The following is a 20,738-nucleotide window of genomic DNA, read 5'->3' on the forward strand; positions in this document are numbered from 1 at the left end:
GTCCCTTTTCAGATGTAAGATTTGTAAAAAAATTTCTCCCATACTGTGGATTATCTTTTCACTTTCTTTATGATGTCTTTTGAAGCACAGAAGATTTTAACTATGATGATGTCCAACTTATCTATTTATTTTTTGTCACTTTAGTGTCATATCTAAAAAACCATTACCTAATTACAGGTTATAAACATTTATACCTGGTTTTATCTAAGAAGTATATAGTTTTAGCTTTCAGCTAAAATAAATACATGTAGATATTTAATCCATTTTGCATTGACTTTGTATATAGCATGAGGTAGAGGTATAATTTCCTTCTTTAGCATGTGACTATCCAGTTGTCCCAACACCATTTGTTACCAAAAAAAAATTCCCCATTGGAATTGTCTTGGCATTCTAATATTATTATTTTTACTTTGGACTTAAAGAAATAATTTCAGGGACCCTCTCTGTCTCCAGACAACACTTAGAGAATGGCTATAGAGAATGGACATACATATATATTTGTATTTGATATAGAATGCTCTCAGAAGCCATTTAAAAAACAAGCTTCCAATGTGCCTAAATCTTCATCCTCCTGAAACAGGTTATATAGATAGAATAGCATGACCGTAATTGAGTAAAATATGCTTTCTGTCCTAGTGAATGACCTGTCATTTCTCTAAAACATTTAAGCATGTCTTCATCACCTATTGCCCACCTATAGACTAGGATAATACAATATGACTCTGTAGGATCTAAATACTGTTTTATATTTGGAGTTTTTACTTACCTAAATACAGATAAACTGAAAGATACATTATGAAATCCTCAAAGTTATGAGTTAAGGTTCTTAGGATAGGTAAGACCTCTGGATTTAAATTTTGGTCTCAAAACTTGCTGTGTGGCCTCGGCATAATTTCCAAAACTTTCTAAGCCTCTGATTCCTCATTCATAAAATAAAGACAATAATATTATTTCATTATGAATATTAATAATGTTAAAAACTAAGTCTCTGTTTCCTCATTCATAAAATAAATACAATATTATTTTATTATAAATAATATCAATATTCATAATAAAACCTTATATTATCAATGTAAGGTATAAAGCAGAGAATATATAAAGCACTTGGCACAGATTTGGGCATATACTAAGAATGCAATACATATCAGCTGTAATTAATCAACAAACATTCTTTGATTATATATGCTAAGCACTGTGTTTAAATACTGGAAATAATAAATAAGAATCAGTTCTTGACTCTAAAGCAAGGATTAACATATGCCATCTTCAGCAGCTTCCTATATGTTTGCTTAAAGACTCCCTTTTAGGGTATATTTTTATGCTTAGATTTATCCTCTTTGATCTTCAGATAGTCCAATGGCTTGTTTTTTTTACCTACCCTCCCAAACTACCACTTTCAAGATATAACACAAAGTGATCAAGTATCATTTACATTTTGATATGAACTTATTTATACCAAAGTATATGTTGAGGTTCAGTCAGTCATTCATTTCTCCATTTATTCATGAATCCAGTAATCAGACTTTATTGAGCACTTACTAGTCCTAGACACTAAGCAAGCTGGGAATGTAAATAAGATCATTTCCAAACTGTGATAAAGAATATAGGTTAATTCATGAACATGAACTATAAGAATATAAAACAATTTTATAATTAATAATTACAAACAAATACCATAAATGTCCAAAGAAAGATAAGGGAAAATTTGTTTGAATGTATCAAATCAGCCCTGGATTATGATCTTTAAGAATTAAAAAAAAAATCAGTAAGAACCAGTGAAGAATTTCTAACTGGAGGAAACTGCAGTCATAGAGTAGGATTTCTACTAGATGAGGAGAAAGAAAAGGTACAGGTATTTCTCCCTGCTCCAGAAAAATATTATATCCTAAGAATAGCATTAAGGAAAATCACTGGTATTACATTTAAGATATCTCAGGACTGCTCTTAAATGCCTGTCTTTCCCTTCCCTTCTCTATTCTCTTCCTTTTACCTAACGCTTGCTTGCTCTCAAGTCTACTTTAAAGCATTGAGATAACAGGATTTAAGATCCTCTTCTTTTTTTTCTTAATGTTGTATCTTCACTTTAACACAACTGGTGAAATTGGATTTATTGACATGATAAAGATGACCATGAAGTCATTATTTTAGACACATAATGCACAGTTTTAGGATCAGTTTCTGCTGTCTTAAGTGTTCTAGCACCTACTACACATAGCCTATGAGAAACATGAAATTGTTCAAGGAATTTGCAGGCCTAGTGAAAGGAACCATACGAGGAGACCAAAAGTAATCTCAGGATTAGATACGTCTTCAAGGTAGAGTAAGATTCAAAGTCCTGACAACCTGAATATTTGGCCAATCACACAAACTAGGTCCTGAACAGATGGGTACAAAGGAAAAGTCTAAGGAAATGTCATATATTTATCACTACTATTAATACACTGTATTGCAAGTTTATATATGGAATACTCGGCCATTAGAAAGTACGCTAGACTTTATATGATATACAAGGACATATTTTTTCCAAACAAGAAAAAATGTACCTTGTCCAGGACAATTTCTTCTTCCCTTTGGTTTGTTTTCTGTTTTTATTAATAAAGCCCACTATGCCTCATCAGATATATTAAAGATAAAATACTCCAAATAAAAAATAAAATCAAGGCGTTAAGAATACCAAAATTCCATTTCATATGGAGATAAAGGCTTCTTGTTCTTAGCACATAAAGATGCAACCCCAGAACCAAGGTCCTAGGTCTTCTTAGCCATGACCCAGTCAGCACATTGCTTCAAGGAATGAATAAGCTTGAGCTCCTTCTAAGGTTTAGATTTGCATCCAACACTCAGTACAAAGTGACAGACACAGTGTTTGTGTTATAGAATCCTAACCATTGACGAGGCTCTGGGATTCAATGTAAGTCTATAGTATTATGCACTGCCTATATTCTTGAATTGTCAAGGATGATGGTAATATAATAGTGAGGATAAATAAATGCTAAAACAGAAAAAAGTACAGCCACTTATGTATCCATTCATGAAATGCAAGCCATCCATTAAATACAAGTCACTGGAGAACTAGAAAACTGAAAGGGAAACTTTGAGATTTTACATGAGCTATGTATAAATAAAAATAATTGAAACAAGTAATTGAATTGCTATATTTCTATTTACTATTGAATGATATATTAAATATATCAAATTTTCCTTTTATACATGTTACTTGATTAAAGAGTTCATCTGTGTCTGTGTACAGTTATCATAGTTTGTGTCTCATTTAAAAAGTAAGTTGCTTCTTGGCTGGGCGCAGTGGCTCATGCCTGTAATCCCAGCACTCTGGGAGGCCAAGGAGGGTGTACCATCTGAGGTCAGGAGTTCGAGACCAGCCTGGCCAACATGGCAAGACCCTGTCTCTACTAAGAATACAAAAATTAGCCGGGCACGGTAGCAGGAGCCTGTAATCCCAGATACTCAGGAGGCTGAGGCAGGAGAATCACTTGAACACGGCAGGTGGAGGTTACAGTGAGTAGAGATCGTGCGACTGCACTCCAGCCTGGGCAACAGAGTAAGACTGTTTCTCAAAAAAAAAAAAAAAAAAAGAAAGAAAAAAGAAAAAAAGAAAGTTGCTTCTAATATTTTTAATTTTAAAAAGTACCTCTCATGTTAAAATGTAACTATAAAGTATTTGAATAACTATAATTCACAGTTGAGACTGTATGCCAACCTTGAACTATTTTGTTTAATGGATTATGTGATTATGTGATTACTGCCTGACATGTCATGTCTCTGAATCATTATAACCATTTGAAAACAAATACTTCACATCATATAGAAGAAGCCTATGAATTAGTTTCTGTTGATCACCCATAGGTTAATGATCACTTCAAGCCTATTAATAAGATTCCTACAACTTCACCAGATAACCTGCAATTTTATGCATTTTTTTTATAATAAGCACATGTGTTTATTATGATATCGTCCTTAGCAAGGCTTTTATATCAGTTTTTCATTCTTTTAAGTTGAGTTATGCCAAGTTGCTTCCTGAAACCAGAACTGATTCTACTTTGTCCAACAAGAATAAAAAAATCTCAGAATATAAATAGTTTAAAGATACTTTTTTTCCTACTGTAAATGGCACACAGATGGTGCTTAACTGTTCTCTGAATCAATTCCAAAAATGTGCAACATCCTCAATAGGGAGAACTAAAGATGGCTGAGGTTCCATGAAAATCTTTAGAACTTGTAAAGGCTTTTCTAGATTTTAGATTGAAATTTTATTACCTACAAAGTTGTTTGGAGGAAAAAACATTTTCCTAGAACATGATTTTCAATGACATTTAACAATGTCTAATAAAATATTTTAGTTTACTTTGTACATTATTTCATAGATAGGAAGACTTTAAAAACCCAAATACTTCCAAATTCAACCCCACCCTCTGGCTAGCTTGTATGTTACAGATGGAGCTTTTAACAATTTTATTTGGATTTCACTCTTCCTTGAAAGATTTATCATTCTGTTTCCAGAATTCTATGTATCTACATGTTTTATTCTCTTGCATTTAATTATTCTCTTCTTTTTCATTTCCCTTCTCATATTTCACACCTTGTCTTTCTTCTTATCCTCATAAAATAGGAAGGTGATCAAAACGAGGTAGAAGAAAGTAAATGAATGGGAGAATAAAAGAAAGAAAAAGGAGCAAGAGCAGGATCTGTAAATCACATGATTCCCACAGAAGGCCTGGCACCCACCTAATGACTCTCATACACAAGTCCATGTCCGCATCCAAAACATGACCTAGGTGATATGCCAGTATTTTCCATCTTGAAGTCAAGGATGACTTAGAAAAACATTCCTGGAAATTTGGGGACCTCAAAGAGCCATAGAAATACATGTCATTCAAATAGAGTAATATTTTGTTAGAGAGTGTCCCAATTGTCAAATGAATATAGAAATTCTGAATTTCCAGAATCAAATTAGGGGCCTATGCTTCCAACATGCAAAAGTTTATGAAGGTTCTAGGCAAAAGGCCAGCATAATTGAGGGTTCATACTACTCAAATCAGCTTTCAAAACTTTCTGAAAATGTGTTTATATACTGAGTATGTTTCTCTTCAATATTACTATGTATCAGTCACTCTGCAGGGTTCTATCCTACAAAGATGTGACAAATGGTCCGATACCAAGAAATCATTGGCTAACAGAGTCACAAAGAGCTTCTCTTGTCTTCCCCTAGAAGTTTTACAGCTTTTCTTGTGTTTAGGTCTATGGTTCATAATGTTAATTTTTTTAGTTGTCAAAGTTTATTTTTTATGTAGATATCAAATTACACCAACACTGTTTGTTGAAGAGACTATTCTTTTCCCATTGAATTATTTTATTAAGTTAATTTGAAGGTAATTAACATATGTGAGTCTATTTCTGTAGTCTATTCTGTTCCATTGATCTATATGATTGTTCTTATGCCAATACCACATTGTCTTTACTAACGTAGATTTGTGCTAAGCTAATTGCTAACTCACTGATAGGCAGTGTAAGTGCTCAGATATTTTTTCTCTTTTTCTATATTGTATAGGCTATTCTAAATTATTGATGCTTTCATACAAATTTAAGAATAAACTTGTCAATTCCCCAAAGTAGTCCTGATTGGAATTTGAATAAAATTGCATTATATCTGTAGACCAATTTGGGAAGTAATATTTTAACAATTTTGAGTCAATCAATACATTATATAGTTCCATTACTTTAGATATTCTTTAATTTCAGAAATGTTTTATAATTTTCAAAGTGCATGTCTTGCATATATTTCATTGAAGTGATGAGAGAAATTTCATATTTTTTGATGCTGTTGGATAGGGTATTATTTTTAATTTCCATTTTAAATATTTATCACTAGTATATAAAGCAATTGAGTATTAAAATATTAACTTTAAATTTTATGGCCTTTGTAACTTACTACTTTTTAGTGTTAGGTTTTTATAAATTTACATTTGGGATTTTTTTATATTAACAATCATCAGTGAGTGAAGAGCTCACAGTATTTCTTTACAATCAGTATGCATTCTCTTGACTTACTGAAGTGACTATGACCTCTAACAATGTTGACTAGATATGGTCAGATAGGTTTTTACTATTAAGCAGAAGTACAATACCAACTGTAGGTTTAAATATTTTTTGCCTATTTATTCTATCTATTATTGAGAGAAGAGTTTTGAAAATCCAAACTATAATTGTGGATTTGTCTGTTTGTCCTTGCAGTTCTACTATTTTTCTGCTTTATGTATTTTGAAGTACCATTATTAGGTGATTCAAATTTTACCTTTAGGATTGTTAGGATTGTTATGTTTTCCCGATTAATGGATCTTTTTCAGCATGCAATTTCTTTCTTTATCTCTGTTAATACCCATTTTTCTTTAGATTAGTGTTTCATGGTATATATTTTCCATCCTTTTACTTTTGACATATTTATTTTAAAATAATTTTCTTATAAATAGTAAATATTTGAGCTCGTTTTTTTAATCCAATTTGGCCATTTCTACATGTAAATTTCAGTATTTAGACCATTTATATCAAATACACCTTTTGATAGGGTTGGGCTTAAATCTATAATATGGTTGGGATTAAATCTTGCCATTTCTTATCTAGTATTCCATCTGTTCTTCGTTTCATTCTTCCTCTTTTTCTGCTATATTTTGAGTTGAGCACTTTAATAATTTCATTTTATCTCCACTATAGGCTTATTAGCCATATATCTTTGTTTTATTTTTTAAATTGTTGCTCTGCATTTTACAATATGCATTGTTAACTTATCACAGCTTACCTTCACACAATAGTATACCACTTTTTGCACAACACAGGACCCTTACAACAGTATACTTCTATTTCTTCCTTCCTATCATTTGTACTACTGCCATATATTTTGCTTTTACACTGGTTATTAACCCCACAATATTTTACCATTCTTTTTGTTATAAAGTATCATTTATCTTTTAAAAAGGTCAAAAGTAAGGGAAAAAAATCTCTTCTATATTTGTCTACATTTTTACCATTTCTGGGACATATCCATTCCGTAGACATAGATTTCCAACTGACCTCATATTATTTCTGTCCTTTATAAGACTTATTTTAAATAACATATCTTGTGGTGCAGGTAAGCTAGTGATAAATTCTCTAATTTTGTTTTTAATGTGAAAAATTACATATTTTTTATTTTTAAAAGGGATTTAGTTGGGTATAGAATTATTGGTTGACAAGTTGTTTTGTTTTGTTTCTTTACCCAGCTGACATGTCACTTCATTGTTTTTCTCTTTTGTTTTTTCTTACTAGCTTTCTGACGAAAAATCTACTGCCATTATTAACTTTGTTCTTCTCTATATGTTTCTTTTTTCTTTGGGTATTTTCAAGATTTTTTCTTTATTTTTGTTTCTAAGCAGTTTGATTATGATGTACGTAGGTATATTTAGTCTGCTAGGGGTTCTTTGAGATTTTTGGAACTGTTGTTTGTTGACTTCAGTAAATTTTGGTGAATTCTTGGCCTGTAACTCTACACGAATTGTTGGGTTCTCACTATTCCCTGTTCTCATTCTGGGATGCCAAGTCTAGGTATTTTGTAGAGTTTGATAGTGTCCCACATTTCTGGATGTTTAATTCTCTTTTCTTCTCTCTTTTTCCTATTTGCATTTCAAGTTGAATTATTTCAAATGACTTATCTTCAAGTTCATTGATTTTTTCCTCTTCTTTGTCTAGTTTGCAGATAAGTGCAAAGGAATTGTTTCTGTTAGCATTTTCAATTTTTTTTTATACTTCCCAGTCTTCTACTGAAATTCTCCTAATAATATTTTGTCTACATTTTTGCTAGATTTTAAAAATATTAATCATAGTTATTTCAAAGACTGCCGAAATTTTCCAACGTCTGGGATATCTCTATTTCTATTTCTACTGACTATTTTGTTTTCTTGCCAATGGGTCTTTTTTTTTGTCTGACACACACATACACACACACATACACACACACACACCCCAGGAAAAAAAAACAGGAATGAAAGTAGATATGAATAAACATCAAACATTGTGTGTGAAGAAACAGTAGAGACTGAGGTAACTATTATTTGTACCCAGAAATTGATATATCTCTTCTTCTCTAAGACTGTTAGTGTTGGTAGTTGAGTCAGTCTCACCAGTAATTGAAATGGATGAGAGTTTTGTAGTTGCTGTATTTATCTCAGTGCACTACCAACTCCAAATTTCTCCAATGATGGACCACAGCTTCCTCCTTGTGCTTAGTGTGACATGTGGAGTACTGAAGGTTTCATTGGTGACTTGGTGTTCCTGCACCATTTTCTGTTTTTCTCAAGCCCTACTCATGACATATAGTCTCTTTCTGAACTCCTGCCTCTTCCCAAGTGAAGGATTGCTAATGCTTGCTACTCTCTTCTGATATTTCTAGTATGTACATTGGCTATTTCTTATTGCATGTAGTAGAATACTTGAATGATAAATATATAACAAAAGTGGGTTTTATAGCCACTGAATAATATGATTAGCTACCAGAATTTGAAATATATGCTCAATATATAAAATATATCATTAAAACCAGAGCTAGTATAAACTAGAGACAAAGCCTAAACTAAGATTCTTTTTTTAATGCCTGATAGACATTTACTTCTTTAGAGTTAATATGCTCTATGTCCAGAAATTACATCATTAAAGATTATGATTTATTAAATTTACCAGTAGGCACTTGCATGATAAAATCAATTCGGGTACTAGATTATTAAATCTAAGTCTAGAAAAAAAAACAGAATTTCACATTTGCTTCACATTGGAGGCTGAAATAGCCTATCCTGGGCATTCTCTGTGAAGGAGAATATAATCCCCTGAGGTTTACACAAATTCCTTGATTATAGATAGTGGCACAAGAAAAATTCAAACTGGATTACTGCCAAATAGAAAGAAAATTAAGTATGGGTTTTTTTTTTTTTTTTTTGACCCAAATGACTCTAATTTGCTTTTAGACATTTGGTGTTTTAACAAACAAAATATCCATTAATTCAGGCCATCTGGGAAGTGCTTCTGTGCTTGGGACATAAAGTCAAGGATTTTTCTGCCCTGCTATCTTTAACTGGACTATTTGTAATAATGAGGTTCAGATATTCAACATTAGACAAGATAGTCCCAACAAATGACTTACTGAATATTTTGATAAAGGGTCTTCCACATGCTTCTTACTGATACATGTTAGTTGACATTAAATCCCATCTCCTTCCTTCTTTCTTTCATTATTTTTCCTCATTTTCTTATTTGTTCTTCATGGTAAATTCTCCCAAGCCACAGTTTTTACAGTACTACAAAGGAGAGCATTATTTTTAACTTCAGTAACTCAAATGCTACTTTCATTATATTTATCTTTTTAAACTACCACTTATATACCAAAATATATTTTTTAAATTTAAATAATTTTTAATTTAGCCTTACCCTAAGCAATTATATATTCATCAAATTAGTGGTTCTCAAACTTTAGTACACATTAGAATCACCTGGAGGGATTGCTGGGCTTCAGCTGCAAAGTTTCTGATTCAGTGTATCTGCGGTGGTGCTTGATGATTTGCATTTCTAAACTCCCAGGTGATACTGTTACTGTTTGGGAACCACAATGTAAAAACTACACACTATTTTTGGTTTTCTTGTGCTTATTACACAAACACACACACACACCCCACTCATTTTGTAGTATACTAATGTATATTCAATATATAACTATTAAAAGTGAAAGGTTGCTTTGCGAACTACCAAAAAATATTCTCACCTATTGCACTTTTTTTTGAAGGAATTTTCTAGCAGATCTCACTCTATTCTCCTGATAAATCATTCTCTATTTAGTTATTTCTACTTCTTCCCTACTTTTTTCCTTTGATTATAAAGCTCCGAATGCCTGTAATGTTATGTATTAGTTTGTTTTCACACTGCTATAAAGAACTGCCAGAGGCTGGGTAATTTATAAAGGAAAGGGGTACAATTGACTCACAGTTCCACATAGCTAGGGAGGCCTCAGGAAACTTACAATCACGGCAGAAAGGGAAGCAGGTACATATTAACATTGCAGCAGGCGAGAGAGAAGTGCAAGCAGGGGGAATGCCAGACGCTTATAAAACCATCAGATCTCGTGAGAACTCACTATCATGAGAACAGTAAGGGGAAAACTGCCTTCACGATCCCATCATTTTCCACCAGGTCTCTCCCTCAACACCTGGGGATTATAATTCAAGATGAGATTTAGATGGGGACTACCAAGCCTAACCATATCATTTTATCTGCACGCAGATAAAAGGTCTCCTGTCATACTCACACATACAGCATTAATATATAGGTGTTTGGGGTTGCTCATTAGTTGTTTCATAAATATACAGGGGTCTGGAGTTGCCCATTAGTTGGGAAAAAAAAAAAGTTTTGTCTCAAGAAACCTAGAGAAAAGCTTACAAGTACCCAATAGGAAGACCAGAGTTCATCATGCTATTTTGCACAGCCCTTCTTTCTCCACCTCTGCCTCAAAATCTAGCTGAATTACATCATGATTTTGAATCTTAAGACCATGGTCTCTTCAACACATTACTTGTAAAGCACTATTTAAGTAATGGATTTAGAGAACAGCATTTAAGACTGGTTGTTTATTAATATATGTTGACAGTGAGAACTGTAATTGCAGATTAGACAAATAATATGACAGCGGATTACTATCATTCTTCTTTTCATTATTGTCTAATAAACGTTATTACTAATACTGTTCCAACATTTCAATAAAGACAAGGTCTGCAAAATCAGAAAGGAGATGGAAATTCAAGATATTTTCTAGAACCATGTCTAAAATAAAGGCACTCCGTATTATATTTTCACAGACAATCTGGAAATGCACACCCTGCTTACTTTCACCCTTAGGATTTCCCTCACGTTGCCCTTCTCATCTGGAATGTCTTCCTTTCTCACCTCTATCAATTCAAACTTGACCTTTGCTTTAGGCTCAGCTGGAACACCACCTCTTCAACACAGCCTTCATCAATCTTTTTTCCCTTGGTACCCCTAAAGCAATTATAGAATGTATTTTAGCACTTATATTCTGTTGTATATTTTCAACATTGTTTAATAAATATTACATTTTCCTCAACCAAAGCAGGGTGTCCCTCACAGCCCCTCTAATTGTGCTAAGTATATGCTAAGTGATTCGTCTTTGTGTTTATTCTAGTGACTCCTAAAGAAATATCTAATTATACTGTTTTCCCTATTATTTAACTATATTTCTTATTTTACTCATAAATAAAAATAGTCTGAGCCAAAATTCTACTATTAATTCATTCTATTATCATAGATATGTTTTATATGTGTATATTTTACTTATTGTCTTAATTTTTATTTAATTCACTATGGCCAGCATAGCATAATTTTATAGAAAATTTGTATTGTAAGTCAGTCTTTAATATGAAGTCAATTTTTAGATTAGTTGTCTAAATGAGTAAATAGGCTCTTAATAATTCTGATTCCTCCTAAAATCAAGAAAAATATCCCAAATTTTATATCCATAAATTATAAAACATCATATAATTATACTGCTTTAGAAAAAAATACATAACATCAGGAAAAATACAGTTGTAGCTATAAAACATTATATAACTAGTTTATTTGCATTTTTCTTTTGTCAACACATCATTTTGGCATCATGTAGACAATGTTAATGTCTATACAGTGCCAAAATATTTACTGTAACAGCCAACTGACATGTGGGGAAAAAAATCTACGTATTTCCTTTTGTACACTTGATGCTAAACAACTGATTCAATTTATTTTTTAACATAGAAACAACCACATTAATCAATATTTTGAAAAATGTTTATATTCTAGTCCCTCAAATTTAGCCTAACAAAAGATGGGGAGGAAGATGACATATACTTTGTTTCCGCCAAAAGGCACCTTGCCTCTTCACAGAAGCTACAGAGGACTCTCGGGCATATGGAGACAGTTTTTACCACTGTCAGGTCCAGTGGTAGTCTGTTGAGGAGAAGCAGGAAATGCTTTATCGACCACAAAAAGGAATTGTCTCAAGAAGCTTCTACCTTTATAAATAAAATCTCAACTGAAAACTGTTGTGATACTGAGAGCATGGTAAATTGATTCAGAGAAGGAGACAAAACTTTTTTTTTTATCAGAAAAGGACACCATCAAGCATTTTTCATTTATTTAAAGTTACAGAAATAATATAAAACTAAGCAATCATACATTATATTCTGCTATATTCTAGTAATACCATAAGTGTTTTCCTTGCATTTGATAATTCTGATTCAAACCATTTCCACTGAGGTGTAAAAACATTAAGGCATAGGCTGGGCACAGTGGCTCACGCCCGTAATCCGAGCACTTTGGGAGGTCAAGGTGGGTGGATCACAAGGTCAGTAGATAGAGACCATCCTGGCCAACATGATGAAACCCCATCTCTACTAAAAATACAAAAATTAGCTGGACATGGTGGCACGTGCCTGTAATCCCAGCTACTCGGGAGGCTGAGGCAGGAGAATCGCTTGAACCAGGGAGTCAGAGGTTGCTGTGAGCTGAGAGCGTGCCACTGAACTCCAGCTTGGCAACAGAGTGAGACTCTGTCTCAACATAAAATAAAAAAAAAAAATAAAAAATAAAAAATAAAAATAAAATAAAATAAAATTTAAAAATTAAGATATAAACTCTAAAACCTATTTTCCAGAAAAGTAAAACAAGTATCTGATGCTAAAGAAAAATAAATTCTGAAGTCAGAAGACTTGAATTCAAGTCTCTGCTTCCTCATTAACCAGTTCTCCTTCATCATTAACTAGTTAGGTCACCTTGGGCTAGATGCTTTAATTGCCTAAGCCTCAATTCTCCTGTCTATAAAATGAGATTAGTAATACCAATTTTACCCTTCTATGATGAGGTTAAATGAAATAAAAGAAATATTTTTGTAAGCCATAGAAAGTAAAAACTAAACAAGAAATTGGCAGCCCAGATCACTGACTTCTTTGTTGTTATTCATATCCTCAAAGATTAAATGAATCACAGGGCTGCCATGTGCTTTCACAGATTCGATGTAGCTACAACTCAATCACTGTCCTCTAAAGTGTTAGAATATCACCTTTTTGCAAATGTTTAGTGTCATGTTGGACAAAGCATCTGCATGATTAAGTATGTATTTTCTTTTGAATGTTACTGATGTGTAGGCAGAATCTAAGTACATGTATTTGCATTTGGTCAAGTAAAAGAAAGGTTTAAAAATGCACAAGGAATAAAGGGTGCTAAGCAAAGATGGCAGTCACATTAATAACTAAACAACCAAACCTACTCCAGTGTAATTCAGCAAGTAATGGTGGACAAGACTGTCAAATTTATAGAATCTGAAGTGCTGAAAGGAAGCTTAGAAATGAAATCCTTCACCTCCCATCTCATGAGAGAATCCCTCCTGCAATTTCTATGATCAGCCAGATCATTTTCATTACATCCCTACATTCAAGCATTTTCTTTTCCACTCTTTGTGTCGGCTGGCCTAACAGCCATTCCTTAAACAGCATGACAAGTTTTTCTAGGTTCCTTCCGATTTTTTTCTTGGAGGAGATATCAAAGAATCTTTTGGGGAAGGAAGAAAGGAATGGATAGTATGAAATAAACCTCTTCTGCCTGCTATTCAGATTAATTTTCTCATATTTTCAAAAGTTATCTCAATCTAAGGTAGATGTACACAATCCCAAATCAAATAAATTTATGCTTGTGAACATATGTGTATCTTCATAATAATTTTTAATCAAATAGAAATTTTTAGTTGATATTGTGATAGTTTTACTATATTCGGTATTTTCAAACTGTTTGGGATTCTGATAGGTATTCGTAAGTACAGTTGGATTTGTTTTATACATAAAATTAACACATATATAATGTATTAACATATGTTCAGAAATTAATTTATAAAAATAAGTATTTCCAATTTTAAGTTATTATTATTCTTTATATGCTCTAACATCACTGTTCTTCCTCTTGTCCTATTGCCTTTTACTCAAGTGTAATCAAGGCCTTCACTGGAAAGACAAAACTGTAAATGTTTCTATCTACAGGTGGGAAATTGAACACATTTGCTTTGTCAGGAACTGGATAAAGAACAAGAAAAGCTGAACAAAGGAAAACTGTTTTAATGCATATGCTCCAGGACTCAGAAGACTTTGAAATAAAGTAGCACTTCCTTTTTACTTTTTTTTTGTTATAAATGTACTTTTGTACAGACACTCTTTTATGAGGTTTCTTTCTCCCGGTACCTCTGGGAATCCTGATACCATTTGTTACATGCTCTCAAATTGTATTTTGGAACTCACTGGTCACTTGGAATACCCCAATCTAATGCTGGACCATGCCCCCCAGTTCTGAGTTGAGTTTCATTTCATGTACATCTCAGGGTGGCGGTGCTTCTCCCCTATAGAAGCTTTACTGCAAGTGTAATGGTAAGCTCATCCCTCAATTCTCTAAAGCACAACTGCGCTATGTAATGCTTAATAAGACGTCACTAAAAGAAACCAGGGACGGGAACTATATCACACAGAAAACTTGAAATTGGTTGTGGCTGCGTTTAGAATACACAGTCCCAAGCCACATGTCAGTCATCTCCTGACACCTTTTCCTGTTTAGATCTTCACCTGCCTCACTGTGGTGAAAATCAACCTTCCTGCCATTCCTTGTCTCCTCTATTTTATAAAGTCCAGCTTACCTTCTGGCAAAGAGGCAAGGAGAGCTTCCTAAGTACAGTATACATCTTCTTCTGCAGTCTAGACACCAACTCCCTGAGGTGAGAAAGAAAAGAAACGGCTTTTCCTTCCTCCTGACTCCCCCAGGAGTCCCCAATCTCTTGATTGATTTCCAATCAAGTTTCTGCCCTTGATTGACCTCTCCCCAGCTTGCTTCACGGGGATCATGCATTCTTCTTAGGGAGAACTCCACCCCCTACTCACAGGCATTGGTCTCACCCTAGGCTCCTTTCAGGACAATCCCAAAATACAGAATCACCTGTGTTTTTTTCCTAGTGTAGCATGTTAAGCATTGGAAAGCTTCAATGTTGTCAAGGAACCAAGACAGGCAACAAAGCTTCATTTCTGTTTTCAGAATTTTATGAGTACATGCTTGCATAGAAAAACTCACAAACAGACATTCCCTAAGAACAAATGAAGAAACAATAATGCTAACAAAGGCAATCTTGATCAAAACAAAATGACCGAAGACAACATTTATTATCTCCATCTCAAGTGTCCGCACGTGGACTGCTTTCTGGAGATTAACACTTTCTCAAGAAGAAAATGTAGGTGCTTTTCTATAAGTATGAATAAAAGCCCACAAATGCAGACATTCCCAGAGTATAGTGGGGGATCACCACAAAGAGAAGAAGAGAAAATTCCACCCTGGAAAGCAGAAATGAAGTTCCAGTAAATTTTTAAATGGCAGATTCTCCAGTTTTAACAGCAACACAGCAAATATAATTTAATAATTACTTTATCTGCTATATTAATATCAAACATCAATAGAATACTTTGTTTCCATTATTCTTTTTATTACTACTACCACTACTATTAGAAATACTTGGGATACTAGTATCTATAGTATACTACTATCTCTGAACATGAATTTTTAATTATAATTTAGTAAAAATTTATCTTATTAGAATATTCTTACAGTAGTATGAATAGGTTTCTATGTAAATATATTATGTTTACCCTAGGTTCATAAAAATGCAAGACAGTTGAATATCACTTGTTCATAATTTTACTAATTTCTTAAAATCATTTTTAAATTTAAAACTTTAAAAATACTGGATTTTCATGCTGCTATAAAGACACATGCACACGTATGTTTATTGCGGCACTATTCACAATAGCAAAGACTTGGAATCAACCCAAATGTCCATCAGTGACAGACTGGATTAAGAAAATGTGGCACATATACACCATGGAATACTATGCAGCCATAAAAAAGGATGAGTTTGTGTCCTTTGTAGGGACATGGATGCAGCTGGAAACCATCATTCTCAGCAAACTATCACAAGAACAGAAAACCAAGTACCGCATGTTCTCACTCATAGGTGGGAACTGAACAATGAGATCACTTGGACTCGGGAAGGGGAACATCACACACCGGGGCGTATCATGGGGAGGGGGGAGGAGGGAGGGGGGAGGGATTGCATTGGGAGTTATACCTGATGTAAATAATGAGTTGATGGGTGCTGACGAGTTGATGCGTGCAGCACACCAACATGGCACAAGTATACATATGTAACAAACCTGCACGTTATGCACATGTACCCTAGAACTTAAAGTATAATAATAAAAAAAAAAATTAAAAAAAAATACTGGATTTTTATTATAACAAGTTTACAAGTAGTCATCATCTCTATTTTACAATAATGTTCTAGGCTGGGCGCAGTGGCTCACGCCTGTAATCTCAGCACTTTGGGAGGCCGAGGCGAGCGAATCAACTTGAGGTCAGGAGTTCAAGACCAGCCTGGCCAACATGGTGAAACCCCATCTCTACTAAAAATACAAGAAATTAGCTGTGGTGTTGCATGTCAGTAATCCTAGCTACTCGGGAGGCTGAGGCAGGAGAATCCCTTGAACCTAGGAGGCAGAGTTTGCAGTGAGCTGACATAATGCCACTGCACTCCAGCCTGGGTGACAGAGTAAGATTCTGTCTCAAAAACAAATAAAATAAAATAAAATAAAATAATGTTCTATATCCACATTTTAAAGTATAAGCATTATTTTCAAAATATTTTGTCCTTTGAGGTAGGCAGAATTCTAAAATAACTCACAGTGAGTAAAACCCTTGTATAACAACCTCCTTTAAATATGGGCAGAACCTAGAACTTGCTTCTAAGTTCCATATTCTAAAAATACGGAAAAGGTATTAGAATAGTCACTACATTGATTAGCTTACATTTTATGACGAGAATACAATGGCTTTTCAGATGTAATTAAGGTCCATAATCAGTTTTCTGTAAGTTAATTAAAAACGAGATGTTTACTGGGTGAGCCTAACCTAAATCAGCTCACCTAGTAAAAATCCCATCGAAACGAGGGTCCAGAGGTAAGGAACTCTCTTTCCCACTGGCTTTGAAGAAGTAAGCTACCACAGATTCTACTGCTCTGAGAAAATTAATACTGCCAGTATGAGTTTGGAAGAGGTCACTGAGCCTCAGATGAGAAACTAGCTGCAGCTGATACCTTGATTGTAGCTTTGTGAGATCCTGAGCAAAGGACCAAGTTATAGCAGCCATTCTCAGACTCCTGACCTACAGAAACTGTGAAATAATTAATGTGTGTTGCTTAAGCCACTATGATTGTAGTAATTCTTCATGCAGCAATTTAAAAAATTACTACATCATTCATCAACAAATATTTATGGAGCACCTACTATGTGTCAGTAGCTGTTCTAGTATTTGGGATACAACATTGAAGAGAACAGGGAAAGTCTCTACCTTCAGGGAGTTTCTATTATGCATCGAGGAAGAAGATCAATGCTATTGTCAATTTAAAACACTTTTTTCTTTTCTCTGAGTGATGTCAGTTACGTGGATGTTTCCCATTTCATTAGGTTAACACTAGCTGCTACAGAAGATGAATACCCAAATATTGGTGACTTAATAATAAAAGCATATTTTTTTCTTTACACAATTCAGTGAGAATGTTTGGCACATAACACTCCACATGATGACTCAGGGTGTAGCGCTGCCAGCACCTAAAGGTTCCATGACTTTTGCTTCTAACTGAGGAAAAGGAAAAGCAAAAATAGAGAAAGGCACATCTGCTTCTTAATCATCTTGGCTTGGGAGTGGAACACCTCTACTCATATTCCATTTACAGGAGCTAATCTCATGGTGGGAATTGTAGTGACTGAGCAGCAGCATCTTAGCAGATACTCTGCTTTATGAAAAGTGAGTGAGGGTGTAAATATGTACTAGACATCCACCATTGTCTGCTGCAATCCTGAATAGCTGGACATTTGCCTCAGGTAGACAAGACCATATTATAGTCTTTGAATCAGTGAATGAATATATTTATGTACATGTTTACATATTGGGGGGATATATTATGTCAGGTGAACCTGTAGAGACTATAGTGAACATCAATTGTTTTGGTTAGTGCAATAGCCCTTCCTACTTCTGGTAACGCACTGTTTTCACTTTGGTTATAGCCACAAAACCCACTGCCTACCACCAACTGGAAAACACATTGACCAGGCCTAGTCATTCAGAGTGGACTGGACCATTCTTCCAACAGCAACAATAGTCTCATGAACCAATCAGAGTCAATTAGGGTTCTCCATGGGATTTAACACCTTGAAGGATGTAAACATAGGGCTGCCAGCAGTCATAATGCCTTTCATAAGAACAAGAAGGCCTCATTCGTTAGAAAGTAAGCCTCAGAGACCACAGAAAAAGACCTAGCTCAATGTTACCTTATTTTCTCATCTTCATCTATCACACATTGACCTGGCCCGATGTTACCTTATTTTATTTTTCATCTTCATCTATCACACATCATTCTTACTTATAATCTCCCCTGTCAGATTCCTAAAGAATGGGTGGCAGCAAGAAGAGAAATGAGCTAATTAACAATGAACAGGCCGGGCGCGGTGGCTCAAGCCTGTAATCCCAGCACTTTGGGAGGCCGAGGCGGGTGGATCACGAGGTCAGGAGATCGAGACTATCCTGGCTAACATGGTGAAACCCCGTCTCTACTAAAAATACAAAAAACTAGCCGGGCGTGGTGGCGGGCGCCTGTAGTCTCAGCTACTTGGGAGGCTGAGGCGGGAGAATGGCGTGAACCCGGGAGGCGGAGCTTGCAGTGAGCCGAGATCACGCCACTGCACTCCAGCCTGGGAGACACAGCGAGACTCTGTCTCAAAAAAAAAAAAAAAAAAAAAACAAAAAAACAAAAAAAAACAATGAACAATGGAGCAAGCATGTGACAGAAGACATTGGCATGGTTGGGTGACAGGAAGGACCAAGGCTTGAGGGAAGACACAATTGCTCAAAAAAATGTAGTCAAATTAGGAAATGTCTTTAAAGCTGGACATTAAGATTTTTGGCAAAAGTAGTAATGTGAACTCCTAAAACAAATAAGAATCATAAAACTTTTGAGTTAAAATGTCACATAGAGATCATTTTATCACCCAAATGCCCATCAATCAATAAGTGGATAAAGAAACTGTGGGATATATGTAGCTATATAGCTATAGTATGTGTGTGTGCATATATATACATATATACATGTATATGTGTATATATGTATATACACATATATATACACGTATATATACACACATGTATATATGTTATATATACACACGTATATATGCATATATATACATGCGTGTATATATAACATATATAATTAAATATATATAATGAAATACTACTCAGCCATAAAAAGGAATGAATTAATAGCATTCACAGCAACCTGGATGGGATAGAGACTATTATTCTAAGTGAAGTAACTCAGGAATAGAAAACCAAACATCATATGTTCTCACTCATAAGTGGGAGCTAAGCTAAGAGGATGTAAAGGCATCATAATGATACAATGAACTTTGGAGACTTGCAGCGGGGACATGGTGGGAAGGGGGTGAGGGATAAAAGACTACAAATCAGGTTCATTGTATACTGCTTGGGTTATGGGTGCACCAAAATGTTACAAATTACCACTAAAGAACCTACTCATGTAACCAAATACCACCTGTTCCCCCAAAACCTATGGAAATAAAAAATTTAAAAAAATAAAATTAAAAAAAAGATCACTTTATCAAACACCTTTATTCTCTGGAAAATTAATTCCAAGTTCAGAGGTCAACATTGGGTAGCTGGATGGTAAATTGGCACCCTTGTGGGAAAATGAAAAAGCAAAAAATGGAGTAGTGATCTTTTTTCTAGTTCATAAGCTTGTGGATGGGTTGTCACGCACATGTATGAGTTGTGCCTTCCTCAAACCTTGTTACAATGTCAGGACATTACCTATCTGACGTGGGAAAAAAAAAAAAGGAATAGTTCAGGTGATGTCAGAGTGGGCTTGGAAAGCAGCCCTGAAGAAAACGACGTGGCTATGAAAAGCATTCCATATGGAGTACTGACGTGAGGGAAAGCCACATGCACTGAGACTTCAGGTGAGGAAATGGAGGGAGGTGATACCACTAACTAAAACAGAGACTTGAGTGAGGGTGCCAGTTCTAGGGAAATATCATACATTCTATTTTAGATGTATACATTTAGAGTATGTTGAATTTCTGAATATAGCATATCACACAGGATAACTTTCATATTGTATATCACCCAGGAGAACAAGTTATAGAGGATATATTCTGGGCTAAGAATTATAATAAGTGATTTACAGATGTCATCAAATTTAATCCTCACAACAGCCCTTGGAGGGCTGGTTTGGCAGCTTTGCCTTAAGACCCACAACTACCAAGGGCCAGGTCCAGGAGTAAAGCCAAGATTCAGGTAACTACCAAGCTCATTCTCTCAGCAATGATGTCTCCCATCATTCTGCCTTCCTGAAGATATTTTGGAGGCGTAACAAACATCATTCAACGGGTAACTTCATATGAGGCCTAAAGAAAGCAGAAGAGTCAAATACTTCCAAAGTAGGGGTAGACATATGAATTTTTAAATCACTCATACAGAAGTGATCATGGATGGTTTGAAAAAGACA

The 20,738-nt window shown here is 34.6% G+C and overlaps 1 non-coding gene across 1 annotated transcript; it reads left to right on the forward strand.

Moving 5' to 3' along the window:
* Positions 1 to 19,947: 19,947 nt before the first annotated feature.
* Positions 19,948 to 20,051, forward strand: LOC112429427 (small nucleolar RNA U13). Its single transcript, XR_003021632.1, has one exon. It is a non-coding gene; the product is annotated as a small nucleolar RNA U13 (small nucleolar RNA).
* Positions 20,052 to 20,738: the final 687 nt, after the last annotated feature.

Source organism: Macaca nemestrina, chromosome 8 (assembly GCF_043159975.1).
Source record: "Macaca nemestrina isolate mMacNem1 chromosome 8, mMacNem.hap1, whole genome shotgun sequence".
In the NCBI taxonomy this organism is placed as follows: Eukaryota; Metazoa; Chordata; class Mammalia; order Primates; family Cercopithecidae; genus Macaca; species Macaca nemestrina.